Source organism: Erinaceus europaeus, unplaced genomic scaffold (genome assembly GCF_950295315.1).
Source record: "Erinaceus europaeus unplaced genomic scaffold, mEriEur2.1 scaffold_342, whole genome shotgun sequence".
NCBI classification, from domain to species: Eukaryota; Metazoa; Chordata; class Mammalia; order Eulipotyphla; family Erinaceidae; genus Erinaceus; species Erinaceus europaeus.
This window is the reverse complement of record NW_026647937.1, coordinates 10,286-36,831: the sequence shown is the minus strand read 5'-3', so window position 1 is coordinate 36,831 and position 26,546 is coordinate 10,286. Positions and strand designations below refer to the sequence as shown.

Below are 26,546 nucleotides of genomic sequence, written 5' to 3'. Positions count from 1 at the left end.
CCTCCAGGGCATTGGTTCAATCCCCACTGTTTCATGATATGTTTTTGCTCCACCCCCCCTCCTTGTCACACCCTGATCCTCTCCTTGTCACACTCTGATTGTCACCAGTCACTTTTCTCTCCACCCTCTCTATGTCACACCCTGTTTCCACCCTACTTGGCAAGTATATATAAAGACAGCATTGTGAGTTTTAGAGTACTTTACCTTTAGTTTAGCTCAGCTCGGCTTAGATTGTGCTGCGTCCTGCATGAATAAAGAGATACTGCCTACAGCTCAACTATGAGTCCCTGGTGGTCTGTTACCTGCCCGTGAAGCCAGCCCGGCGAAAACAACATAACCCGTCAAAAACGACACACACACACACACACACAAAAACAACTTTGCTTTGGATCTAATTGGAACAGAAGGGAGAGGACCAAGTTTCTATGAGGTGGTCTTTAGCTTCTGGTAGAGAAGCCTCAGGGAAAGAGTCAAGAGTAGCTAATGTTAAGGTTCTACCCCTTACTGTCCCAGATGGCAAACACTAGAAGAACTGCCCCAGATGCCTTGAAGGGCGGGGGGGACACTGGGAAGATGACAGGGCAAAAGGTGGCTTATTTGTTGACCTAGGAAGACCTTGGGGTAGTGAGTATGGGATGAGAGGAGGGGAGAGAGGTTCTCAGCTAAGACTTCTGGGCTTACCCCAGGATGAATGCATCTTAGAGGACACAGACAGGAAGCAGAATGAATCTCTGCTCTTTGAACTGCACCTACTATCACCTCTGTTTCTCACCAGAGAAGATGGAAGTGAATAGTGGTGGAAGTCATCGGGCTATATGTTCTTTCCTGGTATGCCCACAACCCTCAGGTGACCTCTCCTATTGTAGAAATTCTCCAAGCATATATATATAATATATATACATATATAATATATATATTTATATAACTAAATAATTCTCTTTAAACAGTATTTTAAAAAATACTTTTCCCTTTTTATTGGGGGGTTAATAGTTCACAGTACAGTTGTTGACACATGGGTACAGTTTCTTATCTCCCATGCTAGGTGTCTACAGAACATTCTTACCTCAACTTAGGCTGTTTTCTACCATCATGCTCTAGGACTCCAAGTCTCTTTTCACCCCCATCTCTCTAGTGTTTTGCTTTGGTGTAGTACACCCCACCCAATCCAAGTTTCACTTTGTGTTTTCCTTTTTGGTCCTTGTTTCTTAAGTTCTTCCCAGGGAATTAAACCCCATACACAGGGCATATGTACTACTGTTCCCATGCTTATGAAGCTAGCCCTCACTCAGCCATGTTTCCACTTCACTTGACCTGGAATATTCTTTTTTTAATAATTTTTTATTAGTGATTTAATAATGATTGACAAGATTGTGGAAGAAGAGGGGAACTGTAATTCCATATAATTCCTACCATCTCTTTTCTCCATTGGAAGTTTCCCTGTTCTTTATCCCTCTGGGATTATGGAAAAAAGATCTTTATGGGAAGCAGAAGGTGGAAGGTCTGCCTTCTGTAATTGCCTCTCTGCTGGACATGGGCTTTGGCATGTAGATTCATACCCCTATCCCATTTCTATCTTTCCTTAGTGGGGCAGGGCTCTGGGGAGGTGGGGTTCCAGGATACATTGTTGAGGTTGTCTGCCCAGGGAAGTCAGGTTGGTGTCATGGTAGCATCTGCAACTTGGTGGCTGTAAAGCATTAAGATATAAAGCAGAACAATTTGTTTAATAATCAGGAACCTAAAGGTAAAAGTATAGCAGATTAAATTTGGGGTCCTCATATTGGAAGGAGCTAGGAATTCTATTTTAGGTATATTACAAGGGGCCCTTGACTTTACTATTTTTAAAAAATATTTATTTATTTATTTTCCCTTTTGTTGCCCTTGTTGTTTTATTGTTGTCATGGTTATTATTATTGTTGTTACTGATGTTGTTGGATAGGACAAAGAGAAATCAAGAGAGGAGGGGAAGACAGAGGGGGAGAGAATGATAGATACCTGCAGACCTGCTTCACTGCTTGTGAAACGACTCCCCTGCAGGTGGGGAGCCAAGGGTTTGAACCAGGATTCTTACACTGGTCCTTTCACTTAGCACCATGTGCACTTAACCCTCTGTGCTACTGCCCAATCCCCAACTTTACTATTTTTTTACAGAGCCCAACAGCTAACATGTAGGTGGACTAGGAATATTGTCTGGTAAGATAGTGTCAGAGTTGGGAATAGGACTAGAAAGCCAGATAAGGGCAGAGAATAGCTCAAAAATATGGGAAAAGTATATAAATAACTGTATTATCCATTTATCTGACCTCAGGCCCATCTCTATTCATCTTTAGCACAGGAGCCTATGTAACCTCTACATCCCTGTGAGCCTGAGCTCACACTCCATGGTCACAGCTAGAAACATTCAATGCTGCACTCATTTCAGGACCAATCTTCCTTGAGTAGCAGTAGCAGAGTATGTTGACCCAGACTCACTCCAGAGAGTAGGGCCTTTTCTTTTCTTTTCTTTTTTTTTTTTAACCAGAGCACTGCTGAGTTCTGGCTTGTGGTGTTGCGTGGGATTGATCCTGGGATTTGGAACCTCAGGCATGAGTCTCTTTGCATAACCATTATACTGTCTCCCTGCCTGAGTGGGGCAACTTTTACTGTTGTTCTACATTGAGGACAATGTCCTGTAGAGGCCCACAAGAGGGTTTATGATGTTTTTCTTGATGGAGATGACCTGTGATGGTGGAGAGAGGGATCTGTTAGAGTCTAGGCCCATCATATCTATATGGGCCCTGGATGATGGAATAGTCTGCCCATTCTTTGCTTCTACTATCTCTCTCCTCTGTGTTCTTTAAGATTCACACAGGGTCGGGGCAGAGCCAAGATGGTGACTTGGAGGCAGCTGCTGGCATGAGCTCCAACAACACCGGCCTGATAGGGTAGGATATTACACTGTCAGCAGGACGGTGAATAAGGGATCCTAAGTGTAACACCAAGGAGGTGACTATATCTCAATCTTGGGTTAGAAAACGGAGGAAAAAGAAAGGAAATCTTCTGATTTTTCCTGAAGCACAACCCTCCCCCCCTCCCCAAAACCAGATCCCAGGGGCTGGAGAGCTGCTACTAGCAGGCTCCCTGCTAAGCTTTTTTCTTTACCAAAATTCCTGGCTCAATAGGGGTGTCATTCCAATTCTCTTCCTATTTGATTTCCTTCTCTCTCTCTCTCTCTCTCTCTCTCTTTTTTTTTTCTAAGTGGAAAGAGCTCTGGTTGAGTAACAAAATATCTGACCAGTCAGAGCCTCACCCTGCCTGGGAAAGACTACCTGTTGGTTTTTTTTTTTTTTTTTTTACAATTGACAGTATTTGCTCAGGCTGCCTGAGCTGAAAATTGACTGTAGGGGTTTTTAATCTATTTTATTTTATTATTACTATTATATATACACATGTCCCTCTCCCCTCTCCTTCTTCCAGTTGACCAAAATTGACGTTATAGTTTTTTCCATTGCTAGGTGACTGGCTGAGCTAAGTCAGAAAGATAAAGACGAGTATGGGATGATCCCACTCATAAACAGAAGTTGAAAAAGAAGAACAGAAAGGGAAATTCAAAGCAGGAGTTGACTTAATTTGGAATAGGACACTAAAGAAAAAATCCTGGGTGGAGGGTTGCAATAAAAAAAAAAAAGATTCACTCAGCTCATGTGTCCTCATAGCCCGATACCCCTATGTCAGGGTGGGTATGCCTCCTTAGACCTCCTTTTAGGTCAGTGATTCCCAAAGGAAGAGCTAGCAACCATTATTGTATAAGTATATGGGGCAGTTGTTAAACTGAATCTCAGGAGATAGGAGCCTAGGAATCTGCACTTTCAAAGCTCACAAATAGGTCTATATATACACTGATGTGTGAGAACTAATGTCCTCTTCCATTTCTTTGATAGGGTCTATGTTCCATGCCTCTGATCCCTTAACACTTAGCCGAACACCTGAGACATTGTAGACGCTGATTACTTGTGGGCTCCAGCGAATCTATTCCAACTGTAGGTTTGCTTTCTCCTCATTTCTGTATCTCCCTGACTTGTAAGTCCTCACTGCCTTCTTTCCATTTTTTTTCAGAGTTTAACACAACTCCACATGTCCTCCTTGGCTGGGCTCAGATCCTGCAGGCCCTGTGCCTCATGGGGTTGGCACTTCCTGGATAGAGCTGCCAGCTGGTGTGTGGTGAAGCTTTGGATTCTATTATTTTGAACTCCAAAGGGAGACCTTAAGTGTATGCCTTAGCTTCCTAAGGAGCTTTAGAAAGAGAGAGAGATGACACTCTCTCCACATATGTGCACGTAAGGAAGACTCTCATTTGCTCTGTGGTTAAGGACTGTTTTGTGAGTTTTTAGACAGGCTGCAGACTAAGGACACTGCAAAAGGCTCCACATGGCCCCACACTGCCAGCATTTTCTTAGCTGTGTCTTCCTCTAGAAGTGACATCAGAAAATGAACTAAAAACCCAGGGGTCTAGTGTTTACTTGTATTAGATCCAAAGGATAGAGTTTTGTTTGACTAGACTGTTTCAATTCTGGCCTAAGTTATTGATTATAGAAGTCTAGGAGACTGTGCTCTAGACCTGACAGAACTCTTGTCCCCTGCCCTCCAGCCCTGGGCTTACAGAGCAGCACCCAGGATATTGTAAAAAAAAAAAAAGATGGATAATGATGTGGTTGGGGATATATATATATATATATATATATATATATATATATATATATATATATGTCTGACTATAGCAAGAGATGTCAAAGCATCCTCAGCACTAAATATGTGTTCTACCAACTGAACCATCTTCCTAGACACATTATCTTTGAATAGGGAACCAGGCCATGTTATTTGGTTCTGGACTCTGTTACTTATAGACTTAGTCCTGCTGCAATACAGGGAGCCACAGGAAGTTCAGGTTTGAACCCAAGGTAGCTAAATTTCTTTTTTTTAATTGTTTTTTAATCTTTATTTATTGGATAAGGACAGCCAGAAATCAAAAGGGGAGGGGTGATAGGGAGGGAGACAGAGAGACACCTGCAGCACTGCTTCACCACTCAAAAAGCTTTCCCCTTGCAGGTGGGGATTGGGGGTTCAAACCTGCGTTCTTGCACATCATAATACATGCGTTCAACCAGGTGTGCCAGCACTCGGCCCTGGTGGCTAAGTTTCTGAGGACTCCAAATGTCAGGTCAATGAGCTCAGATTTTGTTTTAGGGAGGAGAGGGTTTTAAAAGGGTGCTAGTAGTTAGGTTTATATTCCACAAGGAATACTCTGGAGTGGGTCAAAGTAGGCATATATATATGAACACATGGAAACTAGACACAAGGTTATGAGGACCAGGTGAGTAGACCAAAAATGACTGGAGATGGGGGCAGGGAGAAGAGTGGGCAGGAGTTGGGATTAGAAGTAGGAATGAAGAGAAAGTCAAGGATGAGGGGATTGGGTGGTGGTAGCACAACGGGTTAAGCACACATGGTGCAAAGCCCAAGGACTGGAGTAAGGATCCCAGTTCGAGGCCCTGGCTCCTCATTTGCAGGGTGATCATTTCACAAGTGGTGAAGCGGTCTGCAGGTGTCAAAGATTTAGGAGAGAGAGAGGAAGTCAGGAAGTCAAGGATGATTCCCTGATCTCTGGTCTGAGCACTTAAGTTTTTTTAGAATTCACTAACTCAATGAAGTACTGTGTTGGGGTTTGGTGCTGGTGCACCTGATTAAGCACATTATCATTCTCAAGGATCCAGGTTCAAGCCCCCAGTCCCACCTGCAGGAGGGAAGCGTTCACAAGTGTTAAAGCAGTGTTGTTGATGTCTCTCCTCTCTCACTCTCTATCTTCCCTTCTCTCAATTTGTATTTTGTCAAAAAAATATATATATATAATATATATATATATTCTTTTTAAGTTTTCTTTTCTTGCCTCCAGGGTTATTGCTGGGGCTTGGTGCTTACACCATGAATCTACTGCTCCTGGAAGCTATTTTTTTCCCTTTTATTGCCCTTGTTTTTTTTTTATCATTGTTGTGGTTATTATTGTTGTTGTTATTGATGTCCTTGTTGTTGGATAGGACAGAGAGAAATGGAGAGAGGAGGGGAAGACAGAGAGGGAGAGAAAGACAGACACCTGCAGACCTGCTTCACCACCTGTGAAGCAACTCCCCTGCAGGCAGGGAGCCAGGGTCTCCAACCAGGATCTTTGAGCCAGTCCTTGTGCTTTGGGCCACGTGTGTTTAACCTGCTGAAGCTACCGCCCAACTATATATGTTCTAAGAAGTATTTTGTTGCATTTTTTTGTTGTTGATCTCTAATGTTTTTATTATTTTTAAATATTTGGGTTTTTTTTTTTTTAATATTTATTTTATTTAATTATTCCCTTTTGTTGCCCTTGTTGTTTTATTGTTGTAGTTATTATTGTTGTTGTTGTTGTTGGATAGGACAGAGAGAAATGGAGAGAGGAGGGGAAGACAGAGAGGAGGAGAGAAAGACAGACACCTGCAGACCTGCTTCACCGCCTGTGAAGCGACTCCCCTGCAGGTGGGGAGCCGGGGTTCGAACCGCCAAATATTTGGGTTTTTAAAAAAAAATATTTATTCCCTTTTTTTGCTCTTGTTGTTTTGCTGCTGTATGTATTATTATTGTCGTCATTGTTGGATAGGAGAAAGAGAAATGGAGAGAGGAGGGGAAGACAAAGGGAGGAATGAAAGATAGACACCTGCAGACCTGCTTCACCTCTTGTGGAATGACTACCCTGTAGGTGGGGAGCCGGAGGCTCGAACCAGAATCCTTATCTGGTCTTTGTGCCTAACCTGCTACGCTGCTGCCTGATTCATAATATTTGTTTATTTTAATGAGAGATACAGAAAGAAATATATATATATATATATAGAGAGAGAGAGAGACCAGAGAATATCTGAAATTACAGAGAAGTGTAAAATGAAAAATAAAATTTATTACACAGGTACATATATATATATATATATATATATATATATATATATATACTTTATGAGTAATTTCTTCTTAGCCTTATTTCTGTGTATGCATTATAAATTATTTTCTAAGTCACTGGAAAGGATTTTAAAGGTAGAGATTATGGATTAAATATAATGCTCATTTGAATACAAACTAATTTAGTATCCACACTATACAATATTTTTTTTCTAATTAAGATATAAGATTACTCAATAGTAATAATAGCGACAGCAAAAAGACCTTGAAAGTTACAGAAGGGTATAAGGCAACAGAATCACTTTTATTACAACAACAACAACAACAACAAATCTTATAATAGGTGTTTTGGCATGCCCTTTTCAGTATTTTTTTTCATGTGCATATGTTTTTTCTCATTTATTAAAATACACAGCAGTATATCTGTCTTGATATGTGTATTTTTAAATTTATTTATTTATTTATTCCCTTTTGTTGCCCTTGTTGTTTTATTGTTGTACTTATTGTTATTGTTGTTGTTAGATGGGAAAGAGAGAAATGGAGAAAGGAGGGGAAGACAGAGAGGGGGAGAGAAAGATAGACACCTGCAAACCTGCTTCACCTCCTGTGAAGCAACTCCCTGCAGGTGCGGAGCTGGGCCTCTAACAGGGATCCTTACGCTGGTCCTTGTGCTTTGCGCCACCTGCACTTAAACTACTGTGCTACCTCCAGACTCCTGTTAATGTGTATTTAATTAGCAGAGTGAATATTTCCCCATAAGAATAAAATGATCCTTTACAGATTTTTTTCAAACCATTTTTTAAAAATTTGTGATTAATGGTGCTTTACAAGATTGTAATATTTCAAGGTATAGTTACACATGGCACCCATCACCAAAGTTCTGTGCCTCCATTCTCCCAATAATGACCACAGCTCTCACAAAGTCTTAGAGACAGTTTGTTTACCTGTGAATTTTGTTTGTTGGTTTGTTGCAAGTTCGAGTGTTTCACTTCTCATGGTTTCACTCATCACTTCTCATGATTTCACGTGAGTGAAACCATTTGATAGTTAGTTGCCTTTCACCTCTTCATTTTTTTCACTAAGCATAATCACCATAATCACCAGTTCCATCTGTTTGGTCCCAAAGGGTGCAATATCAGCTTTTTTGATTGCAGAGTAGTGTTCCATGGAGTATATATCCCATAACTTCTTTATCAAGTCATCTGTCAATGGGTATTTAGGCTGCTTCTACTCATTGGTATTGTGAATAATATGTACATAATAATATGTACATAATAATATGTAATAATATGCAGCTATGTACATATAGGTGAATCTACCCCTTTTAATTAGTTGCAAACTGATTTGTAATTACTGCCTAGATAGTATTCCTCTGTCTTTTTTGTATGCATGTATGTGTCTGTATGTAAATATAGACTGTATGTTAGAATTTACTTAACCAATGTCCTGAAATGGGATTTATAGGTTGTTGGTAATTTTTCCACATCCTAAGCAATGACATGATTAACATACTTATGAATAATATCTGGATATTTCCTTATAACAACTTCTTAGAAGTCAAATCATATCTAAGACTATATATATATATGTATATATGTATATATATATACACACACATATATATATGTATGTATGTATAGGGGCTGGGCAGTGGTAAAGCATGCAAGTTACCATGAATAAACACCCAGGATCAAGACCCCAGTCCCCATCTGTGGGGGAAAGCTCCATGAGTGGTGGGGCAGCACAGTAGGTGTCTCTTTCTTTCTCTCTCTTTATTTCTACCTGTCTCTATCATAATTAAAATGAAGTAATTTTAAAAAGAAAAAACATATATTTTTTCTTTATATATATATATTAAATACTAGATGCATCCTGATCTTTCTTTTTTTTGAAAAATTTTTTAAATCTTTATTTATTGGCTAGAGACAGCCTGAAATTAGGAGGGTCAGGGGTGACAGACAGAGAGACAGAGAGGTGTGTCAGGAGTGACAGGGAGAGAGACAGAGAGATGCCTGCAACCCTGCTTCACCACTTGTGAGGCCACCCCCCTGCAGATGGGGAGCCGGGGGCTCAAACTGGGGTCCTTACTCCAGTCTGTGCACTTAACCCATGCGCTACTGCTGGCCCCTATATTTTCATTTTTATTAGTATTAAACAGGGTTTTACAAAATTATGAGATTTCAGGGGATTATTTCATATCCTTACATGGTGTGTGTAAGTCTTATAACCTCCACCAAAATTCTGTGCCCCCTACACCAGCCCCCACAACCATCTAGTCCTCACAAAGTGAAAAAGGCAGCTTTTTTAAAATTCATCTACTTTGTTCATCTATACTCCACACGAGTGTAGTTATATGGTAATTGCTCTCTTTACTTATTTCACTTACCATAGTCAACTCCAGCCATTTTATTCCAAATGATGATACATATACATTTTGGCAGACAAGTCGAGTGGTAGTGCAGTGGATTAAGTGCAGGTGGCACAAAGCGCAACAACATTTTGGCAGACAATACTAAATCTCCTCCTCCTAAAAAGTCATATAAATTTCATATGTAAAAATACACTTTCACACTACTCAAAGTACGAATACTGGCATAAGGATCCTGGTTCAAGCCTCTGGTTCCCCACCTGCAGGGGGTCTTACTGCAAGTAGTGAAGCAGGTCTGCAGGTGTCTATCTTCCTCTCTCCCTCTCTGTCTCTCCTTCCCCTTCTCAATGTCTCTCTGCCCTATCCAACAACAGCAGTAATAATAACAACAAAGGCAACAAAATGGAAAACAATGGCCTCTAGGAGCAGTGGATTCATAGTGCAGACACCAAACCCCAGAGATAATCCTGGAGGCAAAACAAACAAACCCTACATTTTCACTATTTCAAACTTTTTACAGTATGAATTAGTGACAAATACTATAATCTTGCTTTCCCACTAGAGATAATTAAGACAGAGGACAGTATTGTGAGAGCGATGCAGCAAGTCCATGTGAAGGGTTGCCTTTCTATAGATCAAGGATGTTTTTTTACATTTACTTTTTATATATTCTTATTAGATTCTCATAACAAATCTAAGGGGTGTTATTTTTAATTTCCATTTCGAAATATTGAAAGTGAGACTCAAGAACCTTAAACTTCTGCCTTTTCTATTCATTCTTGCTTGCTGCCTCCATGACCACATAGTTCTACATGAATTTACAGCTGTGACATAGTCATAGAATCCTACTGTGTACAGTATTACAAACACTAAACTCAGCAAATTTTGCAGAAACAAATAATCAGTGTTAAAACAGGTCAATGATACAGACATTCTCCTGTATCATATATACAAGCCCAAAAATCTTGGGCTTTATATTTTTAAATATATCTCCATGGTTGAATCCTTTTAAGGAATGTGTGTGGGTGAGTGGAAGCTGTGCAAGGGGTGAGGGAGTGGAGCAAGATCTACGAAGAGAAAAACAACTTCCTCAGAATATTAAGCAAGATATAAAGAGCAAGTCTTCTAGGTCTGAATTGGCAGATCTCCCACTTCGACTCAGAAGTAGGGAATTTACTCTGGTTTCCTGACGAGCTTGCCTTGTTTATCTGCCACAGGGCAAGAAACATGCCACAGCAATGAAATAAAGTTGACATGTCATACTGGGAAAAAGGGAGTTAGTTATTCAACAAGCTGAGTCACCGCTCTGCCGCAGCTACAAGAATGAGACACCCTGCAGAAATTCAGAGCAAACTGCCAGACTGCCAGGCTGAGTAGCAAAGAGAAACAGGTCTAGGGATGACCTAACACACCCTTATGATTTTGAAATGCCTGGATTGGGAAGAAAGAGAGAAAGAAAGGAAGAATTCAGAAAGAGAGAAGGTAAATGCTTCCAGTAGATCTGCATTCGCTTTCCCTTTTGTAACGAAATCAATCTAATGTTGCATAAACATGGGACATGTAATTAACAGTGGCAGCAGTGACAGATATTTAGCTGGAAAATCTTATTTGTGTAACTTCAGACTCATCTACATTTGGGTAGAGTCTGAGTTCTACAAGTTTCCATTTTCTTGACTATCAACTGTCAATGTTGACGTTCATGCATTTGAAGAGAGTGAGTACCAACTATGAGCCCATAGTCTGCTAAGCAATGAAGAGGGAGGGACATTAATAGAGTTCATCCAGAAAGTTTTGACAAGCTGCTTATTTTCCCAGTATAACAGCCAGGCCTGTTAGGGAGAGGCTATATGACCCATGAATCCTGTAACCTAATTAGCAAGTTACTCTATGCCTCAGTTTCCTCTTTTGTAAAACAGGAATATTAATAGATAAGATATAGAAGAGGTTATTGATCAATGGCAAGGATCCAGAAATGTCATCTCCATAGTCTTGCTTACTCAATTCCACTGACTGTTTCATCAGCTACCTTCTTAATATTCATCTGCTTTTCATCCATGGGGCAGAGGAAAGAGGTACAAATTAAGCATCAGAAGGCATTATTTTAGTTCAGAGTTTATTGATTACTACTATATACCTGTTGGATGCAGCAGTATATTAGTGTAACAAACAACCTTCTTTTGTGCTTGGCATTTTGTACCAACTAAATCCTCACAGTAAATTTGTTGATATAGGTAAAACTACGCTCAATTCTCAGATGAAACAGTGAGGTTTAAGAGGCTATATAATGTGCTCAAAGTCCACAACCTAAAATAAATAAATAGAATATTTAAAAGATAGTATTCTCTTGCTCTCTCTAGCTCCCTCTCTTCTATCAATTTCTCTCTGTGCTGTCCAACAACAACAATATAGCAGCAACAACAACAATAACATCAGTAGCAATAATGGAAAAAAGATGACCTCCAGGAGCAGTGGATTCCTAGTGCTGGCACCGTCTAGTTCTTCAGAGGCCTTGGTTCTATAGTTACTATTTCAGCTTTATGTTTATAGTCTAGTCCTTCAACCACATACACCAACAATCTTCTGATTGTGTGAATTTGGGTGGTATTTATATTACTTAGAGTTAAAGAAACCTAGCCAATCCAATAGGCAAGGAACATGAAATTTGTCTGTAAAGGAAAGAGGCACAAATGTGAAATGAATTGCCTAGTCAAGAAAATCAAACAAAAATATAACTTGAAAAAAAAATCGGTGTGACAGTGAACCACGTTAGAACTAGACCATATCTTAAAAAAACCTTTAGTCTAAACCCTCCATTTTATATTGAATAGAAGTGGAAACTTACTTGCAAATAGACTAGATAACCTGCTGGCATTCAACAACTAACCTAGAATGAGCATGGAAACTGAATTCAGGTAGCCTCAAACCTTTCCCAATATTCTTTCCTTTGTGCACTGTATCTATCCATCCAGATGACTGGAGAGTCAGATGAACACACATATCATGATAGGTATAGATAGATGATGGATAGATAAATGGATAATAAATTAAACATTAACAGTGTATAGAGATTGGTCAATGGGTAAAACCATGGAAACAAAATTTTCCAAAAATTCCATTAGAAAATTGAGATTAGTGGTTGTGGAGAAGTGTAATACAGTGGGTAAAGGGATAAAGTATTGAACTTTCAAGCATGAGGTCCTAAGTTTGAGCCCCATCATCACGTGTGCCAGAGTGTTCTCTCTCTCTCCTCTCTCCCTCTCCCCCTCATAAAGAAACACCTTAAAAGAACTGACATTAAGCTAAGGGGCTACACAGTTGAAAGAGCACAAGTTAAGAGGAAAAAAAAAATCTAGATCTGTGAGTCTGTGTAAATCCCCTTTAGATTTATAAAATCAATGGATCTATGATGGGGAAAAATGCAATTAAGAGTACTTAGGTAAAGTACCTGTGAAGTTTGGGAGTCAGGCAGTAGCATAGCCGGTTAAGCACACGTGGCGCCAAGCTCAAGGACCAGCATAAGGAACCTGGTTCAAGCCCCTGGCTCCCCACCTGCAGGGGGGGGGGGGTCGCTTCACAAGTGGTGAAGCAGGTCTGCAGGTGTCTGTCTTTCTCTCCCCCTCTCTGTCTTCCCCTCCTCTCTCCATTTCTCTCTGTCCTATCCAACGACTACAACAACAATGTCAACAAAGGGGGGATTCCTGAAGTTGTTCTAGTCCTGTCTTTTTGGGGTTCAGATGGTCTCCTTTGGTATTCTTCTCTCTCTCTTTTTTAAAAATGTCTTATTTATTTTTACTTTATATGAGAGAGAGAGAGAGAAAGAGAAATTGAGAGGGAAGGAGGAGATAGAGGAGAAAGAAAAAGAAAGGCATGCAGTAATACCTCACTGCTCATGAAGCTCCCCCTGCAAGTGGAGAGCAGGGGCATGATAACGTGTACATTTAACTAAGTGCACCACTACCCACATCCCAAAAGTGTTCTTTCTCACCACCATGAACCACCATAGCTCATGGACTCATCCAGTCAAGGTAGATGCAGAGTTAAACCAAAATTGTGCATGCTGAGAAGGACACAGCAGGGGAAAATGCTCACATTTACCCTTGATTTATCTTAATAAAGTTTGGGAACTGGCCTAGTCCCCTAACCTCCTGAAATTTCTTCCTGTTTCCCTCAACATATTTACATTTCTGATCAACTTGGAAATGCCCACTACAATAAAAGCATATACATATGAGAAAAAAAATATTAAGTCCCTGCTTCAGAAGCTATGGGATAGCTCAGAGTTATAGCAATGGACTTATTTGTATGAGGTCACAGGTTTAATCTTGGGCATCACACATTCCTAAATTGAATTGTGTGCTATTGTCTCTTTTTCCTGCTCTCTCATATAAAAATACATATATATATTATCTCTGAAAAATTTTAGCCTCCATAATATATAGAAATTGATGCTAATTGTAATTTTGCATGTAAGTATCAAAATAAAATTGAACTTTTTGGAACAGGATGAGTTTTTAAAAACTATATTCCCTCCCAAATATCACCTATAAAGTAAAAATTGATACAGTAGAATTTATTAAACATTCACATTTCTATTTGAAGACAACCTCCCCCCAACAATGGCACTTCAATCCCCAAATCCAGTGTGACAAAGTTAAACATACTGAGTATCACATTTGGGTAGAATAGAAGTATTGGACCAAAGTTTGCTTCCATAACATGGCAATAATTCAGGATGAATTACACCTTGCAGAATCTTAGTATTCTAAGTAGAAACCCAGGGCTTTAGCTAGATGATTTAGGAGATGGAATAGGGGTGAAAATGTGCAAATCCTTTGCCACCTGTGGAAAAAAAAAGAGCTACTGCCCGACTTCCTGAAACATCTTGGAGTGATGGAGTGTATTATATCTCTCTAGATCTTGTGACTTGGGCAGTCTGGTACAAAAACATAAAAGGTCTAGAGATACTATCATTCTCACTCAGATAAGAAAGCTAATACTGGGGGATCAGTGACACATGTCACTGTGTTTAGTAACCTACGTTTGAGTTCCTGCTCCTCACCTGCAGAGGGGACACTTCATGAACAGTAAAGTGGGTCTGCAGGTATCTTTCTCTCTCCCCATCCCCAGTCTCCTCTCACTTTCTCTCTGTCCTATCAAATAAAATAAAAATAAAGTAAGAAAACAATGATCATGGTCACTCAGAGTGGTAGATTAGTAATGCAGGCACTGAGCTCCTAGTGACAATAAGAGGAAGAAGAGGAGGAGGAGCAAGAGGGAAAGAAAACTATGATTTTTTTTCCAGCCAGAGATCCAACTGATCAGCTCTGGTTAATGGTAGTGAAGGGGACTGAACCTGGGACTTCAGAGCCTCAGGTATGAGTGTCTTTGCATAACCATTATACTGTCTACCCCTGCCCACCGGGGATTTCTTATTCTTTCAAGTTCATTAACAGGTGGTTGGTCTTCTCCAGTTCCTTGCTATGATCATAACATCTAAAAATAATAATAATAATAATACAACCATGAAGTTACCAACAGTAGTCACATCTATATTGTGCTTTACATTTTGACAAACTATGCCAACTATATCTCATCAGAATCACACAATAACTATAAGTGAAGACACTGAGGGCCAGAGAAGCTATGTGGCTTTCACAAGACCATACATGTGACAGATAGCAAAGCCAAGACTTGGTGAAAAGCTTGTGAAACCAGGTCACAGGTTAAGATAATCAGTCAGAAAGATTAGTTTAACACTAATTTAATTAGAGAAATAGCGTAAAATTTTCACCAGAAGTAAAAAAAAAAAATAGGGTACATATAGGATAGGGAAGAGGCAATGGTCTTGGGACCAACAGCTGATGGGGAGTGAAAGAAGCAGATTTGGGGGAAGGGAGTAGCTGAGCTGTGAAGCCATGCCCACAAGGTGTTATGGAGTTGGGACGATTCTTCAGTGTTGGCCCCAACTGACACTAGAAAACTGTTTATTATTATTATTATTATTATTATTATTATATCCACCAATCACTGGGTGGGGCTGCTCCCAGGAAGTGGGAATGCATGATCATATCTTCAACACAGACCACACCTTTGAGCAGACATGCTCAGTGACTTCCATTAAGTAATGCTGATTCTTGCAGTGAATATCTCAGCTCTGAGCCCTCAGCAGTCAACTCTTTTGGAAGCTGGGGAATCAAAGGCCCTCAATTCTATGGGAAACACCTGAGAAGCTTTCTGCAGCATCTACCATGTCATTTCTTTCTGGGTACTTCCTTGTCCTTTTTGAGACACTTGGGATTTAGATTGACAGAGGGAATGTTATCTCCTAGAGTTCTGAATCCATCAAAATTGAGAGGTGGTACAAAGCTAGCCGAAGAAGAAGCAGAAGAATCCAAGAACCCAGGAAGAACAAACCATGGGCTACAGACTAATGGAAATGGGGAGACCACAGGATTGAAAGTCAGACAGCTTACCAGCAATATGACCTTGACCATATTACTTCAGCTCTCTCCCCCTCAATTTCTTCATTTGTTAAATACTTGAAAAAAAAAAAAAACTATGTACTTCACAGAGCTGTTGTGAGACTAAATGAAATAATGCATCCAACATGTTTAGTGCTGACTCATAAAAAGGATTCTTTTTTTTTTCTCTGAGCCTGAAATCTGATATGCAGGTGGATCCAAGTTATTGTCTGGGGAGATGATGTCATGGCTGGAAAAAGGATCAGAAAGCTGGATTAAGGAAGAGAGTAACTCCCTAATTATGGGAAAGGGGTATAAATATTGTTGACTGTAAACCCCATCGATTTGATTTGGTCTGGGGCCCATATTCAGCTTAGGAGCCTATGTGATCTCTGCATCCCTATAGATCTGAGCTCACATTTTGTAATCATAAGTAGGAACATTCCAAGCTGCCCCCCCAAAAAAAACCTACTATAGCTACAGGCCCTTTGAAATATAACTAAAATATGCCTACTAGCTATCTACAAAATGGAGAACCCCCCAACACTTCATCTGCACTATTACAGCCATGATTGGTCAACAATTTGCAGGGAGACTCAACAAAAACCCAGGGTTATTAAGGGTACTACTCTTTGTATGTTCTTCACTATATGACACATGGCAGAACCCACTCTATAAAAAAACTAAGCATGAAACAAAAGATATTTGTTTAACACAGATGCTAACCCAACATCTTGGTATCTGGTCCCATCTCCTGAATGACAAAATGAGGCATATCCTCCTTTTTCTCTATCTTATGCCGCATGCGTGCTGGCTCTTTCTTTTGTTCTAGTTCACCAGAATTGCGTGGTGTTTAGTACTATGTCTACAGAATTCACAAGCACTTTCAGTCAGCAACAGGACTGTGCTCTTCCTGTAGCACTTCTATTGCCTCTGAAAATGCCTAAGAAAATCTCAACCTGAGACCCAAGACTATTGGTTATGTTCTAGAGATAACCCATGCTATTGGACAACAGGTCTGGCTGAGATTTATTAATATAAAATAGAGGCTAAACAGGCATGGAGTAGGGATATCACTGAGTCCTTGGCTGTTCTAATTTTTTTTTTCTTTTAGCCCAGATCTTCATTCCTTCCATGCAAAGATGATATAATATTTTTTGACTACCTCTTATCTCCCTACCTCTTTGACTCTAATGTGTTATACACTCTGTTACTGTCAGATATATCTTTCTAAATGGAGCTCTCATCATATCCCCTCTCTACTTAAAATCTTTCATGCTCTCCACTACCTACCAAGTGGGATAAGTGTGACTCACCCAAGTGTTCCAGTTCCCACTTAACCAGGGCAAGATGAACGTGAACTCCTTAGGGAAGCCAGTGACTTTGACCTCTGTGATAACAACAGTCTTTATTTTCCTTTCCTTTCCTTTCCTTTCCTTTCTTTTCCTTTCCTTTCCTTTCCTTTCCTTTCCTTTCCTTTCCTTTCCTTTCCTTTCCTTTCCTTTCCTTTCCTTTCCTTTCCTTTCCTTTCCTTTCCTTTCCTTTCCTTTCCTTTCCTTTCCTTTCCTTTCCTTTCCTTCCCTTCCCTTCCCTTCTCTTTCCTTTCCTTCCCATTCTTCTTCTCTCTCTTCCTTTTCTTTCCTTCCCATTCCTTTCCTTTCTCTTTCTTTCTTCCTTTCTTTCATTGAGGCTTTACCACTTTGGCATAATTTGAACCTAGACTCTGCATATGGCAAAACAACACACTATCCCAGTGAGGTTTTTATTTTTATTTTATTTTATTTTATTTTATTTTATTGCATCCAGAGTTATTTCTGGGGCTCAGAGCATACACTATGAATCCACTGCTTTCTCTCTGTCTCTCTGTCTCTATCAAAAAGAATTAAGAGTATAAAGTTCAGTTGATCTTCAAAGATAATGAAAAAAGGGCGAAATTCAGAATTTTTTCTTTTTATGATAAAATTTCATTTAACATTTTACTAGTAACTTAATGATAGTTGACAAGATTCTTATTGAATGCAGCTATGGGTTTGTGTTGTATTTGACTATTTCTCTTCTTTCAGGCTTTGGTCCCTCTGTTCTGTGTCATGGGGACTTCCTTCTAGAAAGGAAATTCTTTTGCGCAACTGCTGGTCAAGTGCTGAAATAGGCTCCAGTGGTGAGAAAGGAGGGCTTTCTTTAACAAGTAGGGTTCAAAAGTGACCCTAAACCCAATGTCTAAAAGCAAGTCATCAGGATGGGCAAGGTACTGAGAAATAATCCAGAACAGACTCAAAGTCAGCGCACATTATTACAATATGGACAATAATATTTGTGAGTAGGCTTTATTTGTATTCTATTGAAAATTTATCTTGAGTGGTCCAGGAGGTGGCACAGTGGATAGGACATTGGATTTTCAACCATGAGGTCCCGAGTTCGATCCCCAGAAGCACATGTACCAGAGCGATGTCTGATTCTTTCTCTCTTCCTATCTTTCTCATGAATAAAAAAATAAATTATAAAAAAAAATTTATCTTGAGATCTATTTAAATAATGTTAACTTTTGATGTTTACTAATTAATTTGTAGTTTGCATTTTGGCTATAGTGGATAATTTCTAATGTTTTGAAAAAATTTTCTAGAAAATGAAATAATTACATTTTTATCTTCTTGCATTAACATTAATTTGCATATTGATTAAAATATATTCAAATTTTGTATATTTCAGGTAATTGCATTTCTTTTTAATCTGCTAGATTATTGCTATCAATGGAATGCAGATTATGTGAAAATTTTTGATTAAGGAATATAATTATAATTTTGCTGAAATGGAGGCAAAAATGTGAATTTTATTAAATAAATGTATAATAATTTATGAATTTACAGGTTTATTCTTATTACTCGTCCCCACATTGCTAGTCAAGCCAAACAACATCCCAGATAGGCTTACAAATTATCAGATTTTTTCCTCTTTGATATTTTGTCAAATTTTAGTCAGATAAACTATAATTTGATAAATATCTTCCTGGTTTTTTTTTTTTATTGCTGTTGTTGTGAAGTTATCTAAAAGCAGAGAAACTGGGCAGTGGTACACTTGGTTAATCACACACATCACCATGTTCAAGGACCTGGATTCAAGCTCCTGGCTCTTCAGGGGAAAAGTTTCATGAGCAGTGAAGCAAGTGCTATAGGTGTCTCTATCTCTACTCTATCTCTACTCTATCTCTATCTTATCTCTTATCTCTTATCTATCTTATCTCTTATCTATCTTATCTCTACCTCCCTTATCAATTTCTCTTTATCCTATCAAATAAAGAAGGAAAAAAAAAAAAAAAGGAAAGGAAAAAACAGCCACTGTGAGCAGTGGATTCAAGTGCAGGCACCAAGCTCCAGCGATAACCATGGTAGAAATCAAACCAAATAAAACAAAAATAATGTAGAAAGATGGAATAAAACTTCAAAAAAATTTTTTAATTTATTTATTTTCCCTTTTGTTGCCCTTGTTATTATTTTGTGTTGTTGTAGTTATTATTGTTGTTGTTATTGATGTTGTCATTGTTAGAAAGGACAGAGAGAAATAGAGAAAGGAGGGAAAACAGAGAGGGGGAGAGAAAGAGACACCTGCAGACCTGCTTCACCACCTGTGAAGCGACTCCCCTGCAGGGATCCAGGGGCTTGAAATGGGATCCTTCTTCTGGTCCTTGAGCTTCGTGTGCCATGTGTGCTTAACCCGCTGCACTACCGCCCAACTCCCAGAATAGACCTTTTTACAGCCTAGTAATTGGATTGATAGCATTTATTTTATTTTATTTTATTTTATTTTTTTTATTTAGGATAGAAACAAAGAGCAATTGAGGGGGAAGGAGTTACAAGGAGAGAAAGAGACCCACAACACTATTTCACCACTTATGTAGCTTCCCCTTGCAGGTGGGGACTGAGGGCTTAAACTTGGGTTAAGCACTATGTTGTATGCTTTCAACCAAGTGTACCACCACCCAACCCAGTTGATAATTTTTAAATGCCTTGACATATGGTATACAGTCCCAAGGTCCAGTTAATTAATGACAGGAGTGGACAGCTTCTTAACCACTGGGATCATTGACACTTGTGCTATATTTTTAATTTTATTTATTTATTTATTTATTTCCTTTTGTTGCCCTTGTTGCTTTATTGTTGTAGTTATTATTATTGTTGTTGTTGTTGTTGTTGGATAGGACAGAGAGAAATGGAGAGAGGAGGGGAAGGGGGGAGAGAAACAGAGACACCTGCAGACCTGCTTCACTGCCTGTGAAGCGACTCCCCTGCAGGTGGGGAGCCAGGGGCTCAAACCTGTGCCTTACAGCTGGTCCTTGCACTTTGCACCACGTGCTCTTAACCCTCTGCACTACCGCCCTACTCCCTAATTTTTAACTTCTTTATTGGGGTTAATGGTTTACACTTGACAGTAAAATGCAGTGCCTAACATTTTCTTAGTTTCCCACAGAACAATTCAGCCCCCCACTAGGTCTTCTGCCATCATGTTCTAGAAACTGAACTCTCCACCACATCTTCCCCCACCCCAGAGTCTTTTACTTTGGTGCAGTACACCAAGTCCAGTCCAAGATCTGCTTTGTGTTTTCCCTTCTGTTCTTGATTTTTCGACTTCTATGAGTAATATCATCCCATATGCATCCTTCTCTTTCTGACTTATCTTACTTAACATGATTCCTTCAAGTTCCATCCAAGATGGGCAGAAAACAGTGAAGCCACCATTTTAATATTTGAGTAGTATTCCATTGTGTATATAGACCACAGCTTTCTCAGCCACTCATCTGTTGTTGGACACTTGGGTTGCTTCTAGGTTTTGCTATTACAAATTGTGCTGCTATGAACATAGGGATAAACAAATCCTTTTGGATAGGTGTTTTTGGTTCCTTATGATATATCCTCAGGAGAGGAAGGTCCTCTCCACAAGGGTTAGACCAATTTAGATTCCCACCAGCAGTGCAGGAGGGTTCCTTTGTCCCCATAACCTCTCCAGCAGTTGTTGCTGCTACCTTTTCTGATGTATGGCATTCTCACAGGAGTGAAATGGTATCTCACTGTTGTCTTTATTTGCATTTCTCTGACAATCAATGACTTGGAGCATTTTTTCATGTTTGTTGGCCTTTTGGATTTCTTCTATGGAGAATATTCCTCTCCCCATTTTTGGATGAGATGTGGTATTTTCCAGGTTTTACTGAGTGTTCAGTGGCACTGGGACAGCCACATTACTGACTGCCTCATGTATTTAGGTCAGCCCTCATCGCAGTCCTTTAAGGTGGACACAGTCCCCCAGTTTAGAAGAGGAGTTTGGGATGCATAAAGGGGTCACATGCATATATGCAGAGTCTGATGACCAAGTGAGTGGTTCTTCATGCTGGCCTTTGAAAGTCCAGATCCCTCTACCATGGACCCCACTGTTTCTCCTCTTCCTACTCTTCATAGCACAGACTGACAGACCATGGATTCTACCTAGAGGTTCTTTGTTGCATGCTTTCATTGTCTCACCTGTTATATAACTGCAAAAATATGCCAGGTGAAGTAAGGAGGTGAAAGACAGCCACCAGGCTGTTTCATTCATATGTGAAATATAAAGAACTGAAACATATGAACTTGCAAAAAAAAATTAGGGAAAAAGGAGCAACCAACCTATCTCTAAGACTTTGTGTAAAGTGTGGTGATTATCTTGGGGTGGCGTGTGTGTGTGTGTGTGTGTGTGTGTGTGTGTGTGTGTGTGTGTGAATTTTGATGGTAAGTGCCATGTGGAACTATATCCCTGTAATATTACAATCTTGTAAACCATTACTAGTAACTAGTTATAGATTTCAAGTTTATTAGATAATTTAAATGTATCATATCCATATACAAATACATACTCGATAAATCAGATTTTAGCACAATTATATTTGTAAGCTTTAGCAATAACTCAAATAGTAAATATTTAACTGCATTAACCACTGAGTTACTAGGTATTGGTATAACCAGTCTATATAATGTTATTCAAGAATTTAAAATGATAATGACTCTATAGTATTATGGAAAATATTTACAAAAGTGCTAAATAAAAAGGTGCAATACAAAACTACACACATCACAAATCAGAATTAAATAAAATTAATCACAAGTCAGAATTAAATAAAATTAATTATAAACATAAAGAGATAAACAAAGGAACAAGCAAAATAGGAATGAATAGATAAACATAGGAATATAGGAATAAAGAAATAAACATAGGAACAAACAACAAAAGAATTTTGGCACACATTACTTGGAACTAGGCATAAAACTGCAGAAGATTATGTGCCTTCTTTATAATGAAAGTAACACTAATTAAGGACATTCTCCATGAGTCTGCTTGCACTTTAGGGTTTATCCTATAAATTAGGAAGATCAGAGGTGGAAAGCACCAAACATCTTGAGGCTTAAACACAAGCTCTGCAAACAAAAAAAATTCTATTACTTTCTAAAGGAAACACTGCCCATCACCTCCTCCCCCCTGCCCCCCAAGGACATGGAGTGACAACACTTGGTCAGTGAGTTTGTGATAAAATTAACATACAATCACATGACTCTCTTCTTCCATGTCCAGTGCCTATGGGCATGTCACATCTTCCTAGTATGTGAGAAAAGACTGGCAGTGTTTCAGGATGTGCCAAATTGGATCAAGCTTTCTATAGGAAAATCTGTGAAAGCTAGAAAAAATCCCTCAGGAGAAGCTGGGGTGAAGTCCTCTTTAAAAAGACTTACCCTACTAGGGAAAGAGAGAGGCAGGTTGGGAGTACAGATCAACCAGTCAACGCCCATGTTCAGCAGGGAAGCAATTACAGAAGCCTGACCTTCCATCTTCTGCATCCCACAATGACCTTGGGTCCATACTCCCAGAGGGATAAAGAATGGGAAAGCTATCAGGAGAGGGGATGGGATACTGATATCTGGTGGTGGGAATTGTGTGGAGTTGTACCCCTCTTGTCCTATGGTTTTGTTAATGTCTCCTTTTTTAAATAAATTTAAAAAATTAAAAAAAAAAACTTACCATTTGAAAGAGGATCAGTTTTTGGATGAGAGTAAGATATGCTGATATCTATCTTGGGAAATATGGAAGTGTACCCCTGAAACAACAAACGATCTTGTAAATCAACAATTTCCTCAATAAATTGGTAAAAGATTAAAATATAAAGACTCACCACTAACCTTTCTATACATCTGCTTCACATACACCTGTTTTGATTTTTCTGATGAGGAACATAAAAGAGAAAAACTGGGTAATTATGCGTAATCTAATGCATAATCTACTCTCTTTCCTCATCTTCCTCCTGCACTTTCTTCCTTCTATTGATAAGAAACTGAGGGGCAAGGATAGCCTGGAGGCTTGTAGGAAATGCAGTCTTCTGTCCCAATCCAGGCCTAATGATTAGGACTGAATTTAATTTATTTTATTTTTTGCCTCCAGGGTTATTGCTGGGGCTCAGTGCCTGCACTACGAATCAACCCACTGCTCCTGGAGGCCATTTTCCCCATTTTTGTTGCCCTTGTTGTTGTTGTTGTTATTGTTATAGCTGTTACTATTGTTGGATAGAGCATAGAGAAATTGAGAGAGGAGGGGAAGACAGAGAGGAAGAGAGAGACACCTGCAGGCCTGCTTTACCACTTGGGAAGTGACCCCCTTGTAGGTGGGAAGCTGGGGGCTCCAACCGGGATCCCTACTCCTGTCCTTGGGCTTCGCTCCATGTGCGCTTAACCCACTGTGCTACAGCCCAGCCCCATGACTGAATTTTTAACAAGCTTTCCTCAAGAGCCCAGCTGTTGAACCCCCCCCTCTGTTTCTCTGTATATATATGTATATATATGTGTGTGTGTTTAATTTTGCCACCAGAATTATAGCTGGGGTTCTGTAATGACACTACAAATCCAGCAGCCATTTTTTTCTGTTATTCCCCCCCTTTTCTTTCTGTTTTGCTTTTTATAGGACAGAGTGAAATTTAGAGGGTAAGGGGGAGTGAGGAGGAGTGAGAAAGATAGACACCTGTAGACCTGCTTCACCATTCCCTGCACCTATGGGGCGGGGACTCAGACCTGGGTCCTTTTGCTTGGAAATGTGTGCACTTAACTGGGTGTGCCACCACTTGCCCACTGTTGAACTCTAGGATAGCAAAACAAATGTCTCCTGAGTGCTGATATAGGGTCAAACATTGCCATTATTGTCTAGTTTTCGTGAACAATTTTAGCTTATTTTACAAATATCACCTAGAAGTATATGTGATGGCTTCAGAATTGGTAGACTCAGTCATGTGGCTGGTGTTTGCCGGTGAAAGAGGAAAGTCCCGTCTGGGAGGCCATGTGAAGGGGACAAAGAGGGGGATGGTGAAAAGGAAGTGAATATGAGCTTTTGCGGAGGCCAGAGTCAGGAGACCAAGGGTGTGGGCTGAGTGCATTCTCATGATGGCAGATAGCTTACACCTAAACAAACAAGTTTTGAAGGGATGCTTATGCATGTGAGTGGGAGATACCTTTTCCTAGGCTTAGAAAACTAAATTACTCCTGTGCTTTGCCTCCTGAAGCTGCAGACAGTCAGGTCAGTCACTCAGCAGAGGAAGGCCTTCAAGGGAACCAGAGCATGCCAGAGTGGGAGTGGCACAAAAATCTAGAGACCTACACCTCTTCCCTCTAAAGCTGCAGAAAAGTGGGCTCTTAAGAATTTTGGAGGCTGAGCAGTGGTGCACCCAGTTGAACACACACATACTATGCTCAAAGACCTGGGTTCAGGTCCCTGAAAGCCACCTGCTGGAGTGAAGCTGCCAAAGTGGTGAAGTAGTGATGCAGGTGTCTCTCTTTCTCTCTCCTTTTTTTCTTCTCTTCTCTTCTCTTCTCTTCTCTTCTCTTCTCTTCTCTTCTCTTCTCTTCTCTTCTCTTTTCCTTCTTTCCTTTTTTTTTTTTTAATTTATTTATTTATGAGAAAGATAGGAGAAGAGAGAAAGAACCAGACATCACTCTGGCACATGTGCTGTCGGGGATTGAACTGGGGACCTCATGCTTGAGAGTCCAAAGTTTTATCACTGCACCACCTCCCAGACCACTCTCTCTCCTTTTTTTTTTTTTTTTTACTTTTTTAAAAATATTTTTTATTATTTATTTATTCCCTTTTGTTGCCCTTGCTGTTTTATTGGTGTAGTCATCATTGATGTCTTTGTTGTTGGATAGGACAGAGAGAAATGGAGAGAGGAGGGGAAGACAGAGAGGGGAGAGAAAGATAGACACCTGCAACTCTCTCTCCTTTTCTATCTCCCCTCCTTTCTTAATTTCTCTCTGCCCTATCAAATAAAAATATAAATAAATTTAAAAAATAAAAAAAGATGTGTTTATAAAAAAATAATTTCACTTTCAAATTTTTGAAGAATAAAGAGGGAAGGTTTTGTCTTTTGGTTGGACTAGCCATCCCTCTACTTGAATAAATTTAAGGTAATATCCATGTTTCAGAAAACTGCTTAAGGGACAAAAGGACTTAGACATTTTTGACCAAAGCTATGCATTAATATACTGCTAAGGGTAGTTCTAGATTTATCATCGTTAAGAAGTACCAGAGGGGTTTAAAGTAAGAGTTAGAAGCTAAGGCATTTAGTTTTGCCTGACTCTCCAGAGTACCCAGACACAGCCCCAAGCACATCTTATCACCCTCATGTGACAGAGAGTTGCTGGGGACTTTCCTTTCTCTCACCCCTCTGCTTTGTGTTGCAATGGGTGGAAATCAGCTCTTGGTGTTAGAAGTTATTAGGAGGAGAGGTATAATTAAGGAATCATATGTCATTCTTCTATAGGAAACCACATGGACAAACAACATACTTCATAGCTTATAATATATTTATTATTTTTGCACGTCCAAACAAAGGTCAAGTACAATGGATGAGAATAAAACCTGTGTGTTTCTTTGTCTAATAATCTATGAAGAAACAATTTAAAATGTACCAATTTATTGTTCTAGGAGTGGAATCTTTAGACTATATCCAAACCATCAAGAATCAGACAAATGAATGAAGTCCAAGAAAAGTTCCTAAGGAAAATGGACAACATGGCATGGGAGAAAAGTATTTGTGGCAAAGAGATAAAATCCTTCTGAAAACTGTGTTGCTACATAATAGCAGTAAGCTTAGCATCACTATAAAAAGAAACCAATTTTTCCTTTGGAGGTATATGGCATATTACACGCTTGAGCACAAATGATGGTTAAGTCCAAATTCTAAGATCCATATTCTGAAGAAATAAATGTATCTTACTTGCTGAATTTCGTGGATTAAATACATTTTAGACTCCATGGTATAATTTCTAGAATGTTTACCCATGTTGCATCTGAGATTCATACTTCTATGAATGAGCAACCAAAAGTCTTGAGGTTCATGTCCACTGACACCAAGTATATTTTGATGAGGAATTAAGAGCCTGAAAAGGACCAAAAACAGGGAGTTGGGTGGTAGCTCAGTGGGATAAACACTGGTGGTGCAAAGAGCAAGGGCCGGCATAAGAGTCCCAGTTCCAACCCCTGGCTCCACGCCTGCAGGGGAGTCGCTTCACAGGCGGTGAAGCATGTCTGCAGGTGTCTATCTTTCTCTCCCCCTCTCTGTCTCCCCTCCTCTCTCCATTTCTCTCTGTCCTATCCAACAACAATAACAACAATGGCAACAATAACAACAGGGGCAAAAGAATGGGAAAAATGGCTTCCAGGAGCAGTGGATTCAGCAATAATAACTACAACAATAAAACAACTAGGGTGACAAAAGG

The 26,546-nt window shown here is 39.6% G+C and overlaps 2 long non-coding RNA genes across 2 annotated transcripts in view; both read left to right on the top strand.

Annotated features, from left to right (window-relative positions):
- Positions 1–26,546, top strand: part of LOC132536534 (uncharacterized) — a 47,652-nt gene that overhangs the window by 14,139 nt on the left and 6,967 nt on the right. The window lies entirely within an intron of this gene.
- Positions 10,556–26,052, top strand: LOC132536533 (uncharacterized). The gene is made up of 2 exons (XR_009548073.1): positions 10,556–10,798; positions 25,756–26,052. It is a non-coding gene; the product is annotated as an uncharacterized LOC132536533 (long non-coding RNA).